The sequence below is a fragment of the Heterocephalus glaber genome, unplaced genomic scaffold (genome assembly GCF_053883595.1).
Source record: "Heterocephalus glaber isolate CG9 unplaced genomic scaffold, H.glaber_assembly_v1.0 deba00001555, whole genome shotgun sequence".
NCBI classification, from domain to species: domain Eukaryota; kingdom Metazoa; phylum Chordata; class Mammalia; order Rodentia; family Bathyergidae; genus Heterocephalus; species Heterocephalus glaber.
Window position 1 is genome coordinate 10,737,585 of NW_028258346.1, and position 13,811 is coordinate 10,751,395.

At 35.0% G+C, this 13,811-nt stretch overlaps 1 long non-coding RNA gene across 19 annotated transcripts in view; it reads left to right on the forward strand.

The window, feature by feature from the left end:
* LOC147824090 (uncharacterized) overlaps positions 1 to 13,811 on the forward strand; it is a 160,721-nt gene that overhangs the window by 76,377 nt on the left and 70,533 nt on the right. For 4 of the 19 annotated variants that reach the window (XR_015442875.1, XR_015442882.1, XR_015442887.1 and 1 more), the window contains 2 exons: positions 3,796 to 4,004; positions 6,539 to 6,681. The exons of 14 other annotated variants lie outside the window; for them this stretch is intronic. This is a non-coding gene — a long non-coding RNA (uncharacterized LOC147824090). The remainder of the gene's footprint in view (positions 1 to 3,795; positions 4,005 to 6,538; positions 6,682 to 13,811) is intronic. One more of the 19 variants, XR_015442876.1, reaches the window with a different exon arrangement.

A 13,811-nucleotide genomic window follows, 5' to 3' on the forward strand; every position in this document is an offset into this window, starting at 1 on the left:
ACCAAAATTTAAGAACTGTCTAAAGACAAGCTATAATTTTCAAGATGAGATATATCCTAACACATATACTAATATATACTCTACCTAATAATGATGAGATATAAAATATATGGAACACTTTATGTATGAAAAATGGAAATAATAAGATATGTCATCTCTATTATCATGTAAATAAAAATTTCATCATGGAAAATGCAGTATAAAAATTATTTTCCTAATTGATAATTTCCTCAGTGTTCAAGCTATAGCCTAGACAGAAGATTGAACTCATATTGTGCATAAATGTTGAATTACTCACCTTAATTACTTATGTGCCCAACATTTAACTATCTCCTTAGATTTATAGATCTGAAATATGGAAATATCCAAGTATATAATTTTAAAGGACAAATTTTTTTTTTTTTTTTTTTTGGTACTGGGGATTGAACTTGGGTCCTTGCACTTGCACAGCAGGTGACAAAAACACTGAGCTAAATCCCCGGCCCTAAAGGACAAAATTAACACATTGAATACTCACATTTTACTAACAACCTTGCGAAAAATATAAATGAGTTTTTAAAAAACTAATTTACTTCCAAATTAATTTCTGAGTATTTGGGTGGCATGTGACCATAATAATTTAAGATAGTTAAAAGTAAGTGCACACCATAGTAAAGCTCTGTGTGCAAGATCCTTTTACAATATAGGCTCTTTCTCTTCTGCTTTCATTATTTGTTGTGTTTTATGTATGGAGTCTTAAAATACCATTTCACCATGAAAGCAATACTTCTTAAAACAAAATTCACATCACAAAACAAATTTGAGATGGAAGTATTTCTGCACAACGTTTGTTTTCTAGGAATCGATTGTGAAAAATACTTCCCATTGGTCAGATATTTATTCCTCGGCAGGGATAACACAACTACAAATTGTTCTCTAGATAATAAACCAGAAAAACTTTGTACCTTTATCTGCTGTGTTAATCACTCCCATCTCAGACTATGGTCCAATGATACCCAGGATAAATTTTTAAAAATAAAATTTGTATACATAGGAAAGAATACCAATTTATTATTTTAATGAAAAATACTTTGGAATTTCCTAGTTTAAAAATCTTTCGGTGTTGAATAGCATTTATAAAATAATTTAATGAATCCAATTTCTCATTGTTACTTAGCAATTAAAGTCCTTGTCAGTGTATAATGTACCTATTTTCTCATTTGCCGCAAGGAACCGAACTGTTAAAACAGTTCAGTCAGAGGCAGTCACAGGAAAAAAATACGATGGTTGTATTCAGAACTTTCTTCCTTAATTAGTCCAGCACTAAGGACAAGACAGACTAAATAGTTTGGATCATGCTCAAAGTAGAAAAGGGAAAAAGAAAAGAAAAGAAAAGAAAATGTCCTCTTTATTGTGTCAACATAGAATACTTATCAAAAGTCCTCAGGCCGGGGATTTAGCTCAGTGTTTCTGCTACCTGCTTTTCCAGTGCTAGGACTGGAGTTTGATCCCCGGTACCAAAAAAAAAAATTTTTTTTTAAAGTCCCCACAGCACTTTTAGTCTTTGCACCACTTCATTCCTCACACTCAACCACATTTTCTAAGATTAATGCTTCTTTCCAAATTGGGTTCCACAGACTTACATCAGTTCTTGCTTTCTTTTCAGTGTTGGCACAACTCTCAACCTCTCCTTTGAATTGCTCATTTTTTCTTAACTCTTCACCTGAGTCAATTCGGTATTCACCCTGAAACCCGTTTTTGGCTCTCATGCCATCCTACACACACTCTGGTGAGCTACTTCTACCCAGATCAATGTCCTCGATCTAGCCCTGGATCTGTGCTTCATTGAGAAATAAATCCACATATCCTGACCATTTATTCCCTTATAGGATCCTAGCTTATTTGAGACATGATTAGAGGGCTGGAAAAATATGTTTTACTCTGTAGTCACAGAACTACCAAGTGTGACCAGATGACATAGGTGGTGTTCATAGCAGCAACAAACAACTGTGAATGGTGATGAGCTCAGGGAGATCTTGATGTGTACACTCAGACTCTTTTCCGAGATCTGTGAAGTAAAGTGGACAAAAGATCATAATTTTTCAGAATGACAGAAGAAAGCACGTAGCCCAATTTATTCTGTTCAAATGTAAGAAAACTTAGAACAAATAAGTTGTTGACATCAAAATCAGGGATAAGATTAATATCCCAGAGTGTATGGTAGAAAACACAGGTTCCAGAGGTAAGCTTTCACTCATGAATTACAAAAAACTTACTGAGTTTTATTATGTACCATGCTCTGTTAGAATTTTAACTATGTAGTTTCCTCACTGCACAACCAAGGCCGTGTCGCTTAAGTTCACTGTCTCCCGTTATTGCTTACAAAATCAGGAAATTGTAGTTCTCCCTCCTCCAGACCTGTGGCTCCTAAATACTAATCCATGGACTCTTTACACCCAAAATGAAGAGGATATTTTTAAAAAATATATTGAATCATGGTATCTAGTTTCTGAATATTCAAACTAATTGGATCTCAATGTACCTTGCACATTCAAATCTGTATTCTATGACAACCCCCCTCTCTACCAAAAAGGTAAATGTGAAAAACTCTGAATAGCCCGCTTGAAGAGATAGAACACAGTGAATAACAAAGAAGAAATAGGAGATATGGACTTTTTACCTAAAGTAGCACTTTTTTTTTACCTACTAAGACCTACAAGGCTCAGCTTGATCTGTCCCTTATAAAACTCAGGTTCAACTCTCCCATTGGGACCTTTCAATGTTGTGACTTCACTAGTTACCTTTGAGCTCCTTGAATATTTTCCTCCTATTAGAGAACCTTCTGATTTCACCTCAAATAGCATCCTCAAATGGCCTCAAGGCCTCAAATGGCCTTGATTTATATCAAATTTCATCACAGCATTTCATAGCTTTCCTTCACAGCACACTATTTCATCATTTGACTTCAGGTCAGCATTCTACTGACTTTAATCTCACAGGAGAAGCAATGCTACTTTTGTGCTCTCCTTTATAACCTCAGTTCATCAGCTGGCACATGATAAAACTCAGGAAGTTTTTTCTAATTCATGAGTGAAAGATTTAGAAGACATTTTGATATAAACATTCCAATTATTTATCATTGCTTACCAAAACACCCTGTCTTGGTTACTTTCTTGATCGCTGAGACACAACACCCCACAGCCACAAATGAGGGGAGGAAAGGTTTATTTAGGCTCACCGTTTGTAGTGGCTTCACTCCATGGTCAGCTGGCTCCCACGCAGGGCAGTATGGCGGAGGAACAAGAGCTCAGGGCACAGTAGTGGGAAGCAGAGAGAAAGAACAGAGGAGTAGGACAGTGAAGAAATAAGGCCACGCCCCAGTGATCCTCCTTCCAACAGCAAGTCACCTATAACCTCAGCCTTGGACTAATTCACTGCCAATTATCACATTCCCTGATCCAGTCGCCTCTCAAAGCCCACTTATGAGCACATGAGGCTCTGGGAGGATGTGTAGATATAAACTGTAACACACCCCAACTTCATAGCTTCAAACAACAATCTTTCTATTGCCTGTCATAGATCTGTGGGTCCGGTCAACTTGGCGGCGAGGTTGGGCGGGGGGGGGGGATTTCTGCTGTCTTCAAGAGCACACACATCGTGATGGAGGCTGGGGTGATGCATAGCCTGAAAATCACACTGGGATGGGGATGACCAGGTATCTCGCTCTTCTGAATATTCATTCGGACTCACCTCCACCCCGCCCCCTCCCTCTGCATTCTGTCCTTCCAGCAGAGTAACTGTATTTCTTCCCAACAGCTCAGGAATTCCGAAGGAGCAAGAGCAGAAGCTGCCAGTCTTCCTGATGGCTCGATTCTTCAGTTCCAAATCCTCACTTCTGTCCTTTCCAGTTGGCTAATTCATGTCACACCCCAGTCCACATTCAGGGCGACGGGAGAGCTCACGCAAATCAACGTGTATCAATACACATCGCACGTGCTTTAGATAAAACCAAACAAGACTGACAGGTAGAGAATAATACCTTCGTTTTCCAAAAAGAGTTAAGCAAAAATAACCAGATGTAGCTTAAGTAAGATTTTATGCTTAGAACAATAAAACTAGAATTCATCTCCTTTTTAATACAAAATTGTTATTATTTTTCTTATTTTGATACTCATCATTTACAGAAAGCCAAAATTGCTTCCTGTTTCCCTTAAGTGCTTTCCAAAATTGCTTTTTTTCCTGTCTTCCTAAGCCTAAATATACATATATAATTCACATTCATTAATATTAACTATATTATTTTGATGTCTACTAATTTCATGTAAAAGGCTCTAAAACAGAATTTTCGTATTGATAAAAATTAAATTAATGTGAGAAAATTATAAGCAATGTACGTATCTAAGAGTTCAGTAATCACAGATCTCATTACTTGATGCTTTCAACTGAAGTGCTGACTGGGAAATCTTGAGTAATCCTTAGCTCAATGTTGCCACTTGCTTTTGTGAGATCTTATAATAGTCCAGGTACGTAATCAATGTTGTTGAAAGTGCTGACTTTTTTCTTTTACCTTCTTTGTACTAAAGCATTATTTTAAAATTCTAGTTTATATTCTTGAAAATTCTTCCTTAGAGTCAATTATCTGATCAGAGAGCTATAATCAACTCTAACATTTGGCATATCTGTTCAAATTATATTAGGATTGTCACACATATCTGAACTTTTAAGCTTTATATTAGAAATTGAGTATTAAGAGATGAGCCTCACAGAATATCACAGATTATTTTACATAATATGTAATCTGAATCAGAATGATGGTGGTTTCATGTTCATAATTTCCTCTTTATTTAGAGACACTGTATTTATTGTTTCCTTTTTCTCCACATTTTTATTAGTGTATATTGGTTAAACAAATTAATAGCTTTCATTGTGGCAGATTTGCACATGCACATATGAAGTATTACAAGTCTGCAAACATATATGCTTGCTTTATAATATGTAGGACTAGAGATTTAGAGCTTTGCTTCTGAATTTCTTTTTAAATCAGATGATGATATTCACACAATTTTAAAAAGTAGTGAAAGCAGTGCTGTGGTTAAATGTCAGTATCCTCTCCCAAATGCATTGAAATTTAATCCCCAAAGTAACAGTACTAAGAGATGTGATTAAATCACAAGGCTTCTGCCCTTTAGAATGGGATCAGCACTTTCGTAAAAAGATGAAAGGGCCCTCTTGAGCTTTCGCTCCTTCCACCAGGAGGACAGACTTCTGCCCTCTGGAGGACTCTGCAACTAGGTGCCTCCTTAGAAGTCAAGGGCAGCCCTCTCAGGACACCAGTCCTCCTGGCACCTTGATCTTGTATTTCCCAGCCTTGACAACAATGGTATACATTTCCATTACATATCGATTATCTTGTCTGAGATACATTGCTACGCCACACAGATGCCTGAAGTGTCTTCCAGAAAGGAGCTAGCTACTCCATGACCTGAAAATGTCCACGTGTGACTTGCATTTCTACTTCTCTTCATCCCTTGTCAATCTCTGTCAATCTCTTCAATGTAAAATGCTGAATAATTATTTAAATTCATCCCTCATGCACATTACCCAACTCACACACTTATTTGGTTTCTTACTGTTTCCTCTCCTGCGAATTGACCACTCACATATTTGTAACTTTTGAAGTTTTTTCTTCATGATTTATAGGAGCCTAAGTCATTGTTTTTCATAAATGTATTAGAAACATCAATACATGATATCAGTACACAAATATTCTGATCTAAAACTTGCTTTAGTTTTAGTTGGATTTGTGTGTGTGTGTTTTAGACATTGTTAGTGATATCATTCTTACAGAAGTTATAACTAAAACTTCATTTTCTCTGTGAATACTTATTTTAGATCCAATAAAAAATGTTTGAAAGAAGGGCTTCTACCATTTAGATCATTAATGTGAAATGTGTCTTTGCATATATTATGAAATAGGGTACTAAATTTATTGTACTTCTATGAAGATAGCTAATTATCTCAACATGATTTATTAAACACATCATTCTTCCCTCTTCTCAAGTGATTTGTATGTATCAGTGGCATATTTATGTGTGCTTGATTTCATTCTGTTTTGATTTATTTGTTTAATATCACATAAAAACCATCCTAATTTAAAATTTGCAAACATATATATCTTGATATCTGTTAGAGTAAGTCTTCACATTCTTCCCCTCCAAAACTGCCTTGATTATTTTTAGCTTTGTTTTACCTCTGTGTACATATCAAAGTCAAATTTTGGAGTTATATTCATGCATGAACACACATAGATTCCTTATGTATTTCAATTTTAAATTATATTATTTTAAAAGAGATGATTGATGACTCTTTTAACAGTTATCATATCTATAAATATAGTAATATATATGTACCTGTATTTAGCTTTTCTTTTATGTCCTGCCATTGAGTTTTATAACATTTAAAAATGATTCAAATATAATTTGTTATATCTATTCATAGATTATTATATATTGTTGCCATAATGAATATGTGCTTTTTTTCTTAAATTTAATTTCTATAGATTCCCTGAATTTTCTAAGACTTTTATAGTTTGAATGTGAAATGGCCCCAAAACTCTCTTGTGTTAGAGGTGAGACTTTTGGAAGTGATTGGATCATTGGATACCATGCTCATCAGTGGATTAATCTACTATTAGGCATTTAGGTGAGTCTGTTATTAGGAGGAGGAAGTGAGTCACTAAGGCATGACCTGGAAGGATGTATTCTTGCCTGTAGCCCTTTCTTCTCTCTCTGGCTCTTCCAGGTTCCTGTTTCCTGGATTCCATAGATTCCAGCTTTCCTATACCATGTCATTTAGCCATGATATTTGGCCTTGGAACTGGCTAATCATAGTCTAAAATCTCTGAACTCATGAGTCAAAATGAGCCTTTCTTTCTTTAAGTTGCAATTGTCAAATATTTTGGACAGCAATAAGAAGCTGTATAGTATGATGATACAGCTTGTTTTTCCCAATATTATTCTGATTTGAGTTTTTCCTTCTTGTTGCACTGAGCTGAACTTTTCATACAGTGCTAAATACAATGACAGAAAACAGTAGGTGATGTTTCTGAGAGCTTCCAATTTGCTCATGTCTTTGTGGCCAGGAAACAGGGCACGAGGGAGAATGCCCAAGAGGAGCCAAGGGCCAGATACAGTGCCCAAGACCATTCCCCTGTGACACCAGACACACTCACACGTGGCTTTACTGATGGCTGTGCAAGCAATGTCATCTCAATTATTATAAACCCGATTGTAAGGGATCGAAACAGGTTATCTATCATTACAGTTTTTGATTATTTTAATGGTACTTTATTCTTAACAGCTTTCTTGGGCTAAAATTATTGATATATATAAGCCAATGGGTTTGAATATACATATATGCTCATGAATTCATCACCACAAACTAATGGATATATCCATAACCCATAAAGTTTCAGCACAGTGCCTTTTTGCACATGTGTTCATGGTAAGGACACTTAACATGACTTAACGTAAGATCTACTTTTAAAAAAAATATTTTAAGCACACCATTCAGTATTGTTCACTCTAGACAATATATGATAGAGCAGATCTCCACAACCAATACTTCTTGCATAATTTAAACTTTACTCTATTAGAGAAAAACGACTTATTTCTTTTTTCCCCCAGTCTCTGAAAAACATGATCCTATCCTCTGCTTCTCAGTTTAAGTATTTTACCACCTTTTATTAGTGAAATTATGCAGTATTTGTCCTTCTGTGACAAGTTTATTCACTTAGCATCATATCTTCTTAATTCCTCCATGTTGTCACATGGGTTAGGGTATTCTTTTTCAAAAGGCTGAATAACATTCCATGTATATATGGAGATATATATGCATATATTATACACACATTATGTCTTATGGGGAGATATGCCCTCAAACCTCACACACTCTTGCACGCAGAGGTGGGGCTTTTGGAAGGTGACTGAATAATGGAGAGAGGCTCTGGGGAGGTGATCATCAACAGATGAGTCTACTGATGAGTTTATAGCTAAATGTGATTTGGGAAATAAGGAAAGGTCACCAGGTGTGTGGCATAGAAAGGTTTATCCCCCTCACTCCTTCCTTTATCTCTATCTTCTTCCTGTCTGCCATGCCATGGATTGTTTCTCCTCTGCCATGCCACCATGCCTTGGAGCCAGTCAACTATGGACTGAAACCTCTACAAACTTTGAGCTCAAATAAACCTTTCCTTCTTTTAATTATGAGTGTTAGGTATTATATATTGTGTCTCAGTTTTAGAAAGTTAACTAAGATTCCTATATATCTATCTATCTATCTCTTTATTCATTAATTCTTCTGTTGATGGATGTTTACCATATTTCTATATTTTGTCTATTGGGACTAGTGCTGCAATAAGCATTCGTGTGTGGATGTTTTCTGGAGGTCCTCATTTCAATTCTTTTATAATCTACATGGTAATGACATTGCTGGATCACAGAAGAAGTTCTATTCTTAACTTTTGGAGGAAATCCCATGCTCTTTTCAATGAAGACCATCCCACTTTACAATTCTATTAACTAAGTACAAAGTTTTCACTTTTCCCACATACTTGAAAATACTGTTTTTCCTTTTATTGTTTTTTCCATTTTATAATAGACTTTCTAGCACCTGTGTAGTAGAATTTCGTTTGGATTTGGATTTGCATTTCCCTCAGGATTAGTGAATTTGAGCATTTTCCATATACCTGCTGGCCAATTGTATGTCATCTTTGGAGAAATATTTATTCAAGCTCTTTGCTTTTTGTCTTTATTAGTACATGTTTTCAGTACACAATGTTTAATTTATCATCCGGAATTGGTATACATTGCTACCTACATCTTAATTGTTTTTCTTTTTTGGTTCCTTACCTCTCCCTTCCCTCTCCATTTCTTCCACTATTTGGTCCCTTCTTCTTTGCTACTTTTCATATGAGATTATTTAGATTTTCTTCTATTGAATTTTAGGAGCACCTTATATCTTGTATATTAAGCCCTTCTTGTACATATGGTTTGAAAATATTTTCTTCCACTTCATAGGTTTCCTGTTGATTGTTTCTTTTGATGTGCAGAAGATTTTTTGTTTGTTATACCTGCAGTTATCTACTTCTGTTTTTCTTGACTGTGCTTTTCTGTGTGATGTCCAAGAAATTATTGACAAGACTATTATTGATAAGTTGCACCTGAAGGCTTTCTTCTGCAAGATTTACAGTTTTGGGTGTGCCAACTATGTCTAAGCAGTTTAGTTCATTTTTCTGTATTGTTGTAAAATAAGGGCCCAATATCATTATTTTGCATGTGATATCCAATTTTTCAATTTTTTGAAGAGATTGTCCTTTTGCCATAGTGTGTAATTCTCAAAAAGTTTAATGCCATCAGCATTGCTTTTCTGTCTCAAGGATGCATTGACTACTTGGAGTCTTTTGTGCCTCCATATGTATTTAAGTGTCTTTCCTACTTCCACAATAATTTTCTTTGTGATTTTGATGGAGATATTACTGCACATGTAAATTTCTTTTGGTAATATCGGCATTTTAACAGCTTTAAGTCTTCCTAGAAACATGCATCCTACCATGACTGAATAACAAAGATAAAAACATCCGAACAGGCCAATTATGAATAAAGAGATTAAAGCAGTAATCAAAAATGTCTTCCAAAATAAGGGACAGGCTTCACTATTAAATTCTATCAAATATTTTAAGAATTTACATCAATCATTCTCAAACAATGCAAGAGGAAGGAATACTTCCAATTCCTTTTATGAGGCCAGAATTATCCTGATTTCAAAGTCAGACAAAGATATTACAAGAAAACAATAAACCCATGTCCAGTTGGACATTCATGAAAAATTTCTTGACAAATTACTAGCAAACCTAATGTGATATAAAGCCACCTAGAAAATCTGGCAATATTGTCATAGTCAAAATTGGCTTGTAGATGTATAAGCCTAAAAATATTTATTTTAAATCAAAAAATGTTATAATGGTTTTTTATTCAGCCCTTTGTAAAATCTTTTACATCAAGTATGTGTGTTAGTGTGTGAAAATTAAATCATTTTAAGATCTTATTTCTTTCTTATATATTCCAATAGGGAAATATTGTGGTCAATTCAGGGCAGCTTTTCAAGGAAAATTTGTTAGCTGCCAGGTGATCAAATCAATATTGACTTTCATGTAGTAAATGCTAAAAACAATTCATCTTTTTAAGACGATACTGTATAAGACCTTTTGTCCTTTCTTTGTGATGTTTCTATGAACTGCTTTGTGATATATATATATATCTTCCAAATTTTCTGTTACATTTATTTATAAGAAGTATAAATGAACTAAGAACTTCAAGAATAAATCTTTAATAGATACTTTATTCTCTTAGTAACTAGTTTAGATAACCAGCCTTAAGAATTAATTTGTGGGCTGATGGTCACAAAAGAAACTTTGATAAAGAATGGGAGTAATTAAGAATTAATTTTCATTAATCTGACAAAGGATATTCTTAAATATAGATGATTTAATGTAGCTTCCAAATGTGAATTTAAAAGTTGAGAATAGCTTAAACAATAGAAAAATGGCCATATTTTTACTGTGGTGTGTTTAAAAAGAAAGCAACAGCATAAATATTTCTTTACTTGGAATGCTTTCCATTTTAATTAATCAATAAACTATACAATTATCTCATTTATCTCAACTCCTTATGTGTTTTTTCTTCATTTGTATTCAAATTGTCTTCTTCAGAAGAAAAGACAGGAATGGAGATTCATGTAGAGGAGACTTAGAGTTTTCAAATTTCTGGGAGATGTGTGGTATTTTAATTAGTGGAAAGAACAAATCTTATCTGATCCTGCAAGATGTATAGCTAAGGAAATATTAAAAATCACAAAACAAATGTGAAGAAAGTGTGAATTTGTCTTATAAAAGAATTACACAGAAATGCAACATATATGCTCATAACAGAAAACCGCATCTTCAGCTCTGAATTCATATGCATATCTGCAACATTCTATTTAACATCTGCATTTTGAGTGCTGTTTTGAATTTAACATATCTAAAACTGAATTCTTGTTTCTCGTTATGGACTTTGTCCCCCAACTTCTGCCAAATGCAGTAAATGGCAGCTACATTTACCTTCTTCTTAGGCCTCAAATCTTAGGAATTGTCTTTATTTTCCCTTTCTTCCTTCCATGCATATCCACTAACATTTTTGGTACTTGAATATATGCTAAATCTAAACCTTTCTCTGAATCTCTCTGTTCCTGCATTAATCGCCTCTCTCTTAGTCCAATAATCTGTTGTGTCACGAGTCTCTATAACTCCACTCAAAGTTTACTACCATAAAATTTCTACCACTGTACTTAGCCAGAATGGGGTTGTGTGTGTGTGTGTGTGTGTGCGTGTGTGTGTGTGTGTGTGTGTGTGTTGTGGTGGTACTGTGGCTCCAGTGCAGAGAGTGCTGAGCTATATCCCCAACTCTGTTTCTTGTTCTGTTTGGAGACACGGTTTTGTGAAGCCAGGCTGTCCCGCAACCTGGGAGTCTCTTGTTCTTACCTCCCAAGAAGCTGGGATTACAGAGTGTGGCACCATGTCCATTTTAGAGATTTTTAAAAACACTACCCTCTTTAACACTCACCACAAGCAGAATAAAACCTGGACTTCTCCCTGGCCCTTTGCTGTCTCTGCTCTTGTTCATTACAATCTCTCCATTTTGGTCTCCTTCTCTTACAGCCAGACCCTTCCTGACCCAGGTTCCCTGTACTGACTGTTTTCTTTGCTAGAATGTTTGTCTCTGGAGAATTGACAGAAAATTATATTCATTTATGGTGTTCAACATATTTGGAAATATATTTATTATTAATTTATTTATAGTTGTGCATTACATAGTGACGGAAGGCAGTCTGCAAAATTTATCAGGCAAATTCATCATTGCATGGACAACATAGTCTTTCTACACGACCCTGCACAGTAAAGCCTCAGGCACATCAGCCATGAGACCATATATGCAGTCCATCATTTATTCAAATGTTACCTGGAGCATGGCTGGACATTGTTAGATGATTCAATCTGATATATTATTGATCTTAATGTGTTATTAAGTTGCTCAATGATTATTTAGCAATATAGAAACAAATATAAAACAAATACCTGACAACATTTTTACAAAACCTGTACAAGAGAAGAATGTGTTAAAGAGGCTTATTGTTGTTATTAAGTTGTTTCTCATCACTGGTCAGTGAAATGCCATGGTTTATTATATAATCTTGGTCAGTTTTATGTTCCATGCAAATTTGAAAATCACCCTTGAAAATTACATCAATAAGTTTGAAACTATTGTGGTGTTTTAATTTGCATGTAAGATGTGATCAAAATGCTTGTCTTTTACTAATTACAGTATGTAAGATTGCTTCATATGTTTATGATCATTTGTCAAATGAGAACTAAACAATCTTTTCACAGTAGTGTCTTGTTTGTCAAATAGTTTCACCATGTGTGATGACAGGACTAGACATCTTCTGAATTTCTGGAATTCTCCAGATTATCTGAAATTGCTATGCAGAATCATTGTACCTTATCTCATATTCTCCTGAAAGAAGTTTTCCAAGGATATAATGACAATTACAGATTTTTATTATAAAAGAATTTGAATATTTTTGAAACAAAAGACAAATATTTAATTGTACCTCATTGAGATATTTAAGGGTTTCACTGGCCAAACCATGTAGTGCCTCTGACTATTATATATCAATTACATATACCCAGTAGTAGTATATTTCTAAGCCTTTTTTACTCTAACATGTACTTATCACTGACACAGAATATATCCCAAAGAATATTTATGTTCTGTTCTATACATTTTTAAGAACAAAACTTAGCACAAATTTTGTTCTTTATTATACAAACCCAGTTACATAAATAGTAACAATTATTTTTTTTTTTACACAGAACATATAATTATGCACTTCAAGAATTAATCATTAAAGCTCTCATTGCTCACTGGTAATTTTGCACCAATGAATCACCAAGAATGTTAGTACCACAGAAATACATAAGATGTAGCATTTGTGAAATGAAAGACATCTTTGTCACTTTCTCATCACTGAGACACAATACCTAAAGAAGCACCAATAGCTACAAGAGGAGAGGTTTATTTTGGCTTCTGTTTTCACCATGGTCAGCTGGCTCCAAGGCAAAAAGGCATGGTGTTTCCCATGGCATTGCCAGTTGGATCCCTCATGGCCTCTTGAGGTGGATCTACCCACTTCTTGAAATTTTCCACAAGCAGCCTGAGAAAGCAGAGTGGGAAAGGAAGAGGCAGGGACAAGAATATGCCCTTCAAGGTCATGCTCTCACTGACCCACCTCCAATCAGATCCCATCTCCTAAAATCAAGTTGGGTATAATGTGGCTCAGAAGGGTGGCTTCTGAACACAGGAGACCTTCAGTGGACCTTTTATATCTACACAATAACATTGAGTCCCTGGCCCCCAAAATGCTCACGTTCACTTCATTATGCAAATTCCTTTCTCTGTGAGAATTGCCAAAATTTTAACAGTTCCAGCACTTTGAAAAATCCAAGTCCAAAATCTCTTGTGGGCTTAAAAGCAAACTCTTAACTGTGAGCCCCACTAAAAATTTTAAAAAATTAAATACTTCTAACATACAGTGGCACAGAGTAAGCATTTTCATTTCAAAAGGGAGGAAAGGAGGATAAAAAGGAATTCAATCAAAGCAAGACTGACTCCGGCAAGGAAGACATTAAATCCTGCATTTCCATGTCCAGGTTGTGGTTAGATGTAAGCTTCAAA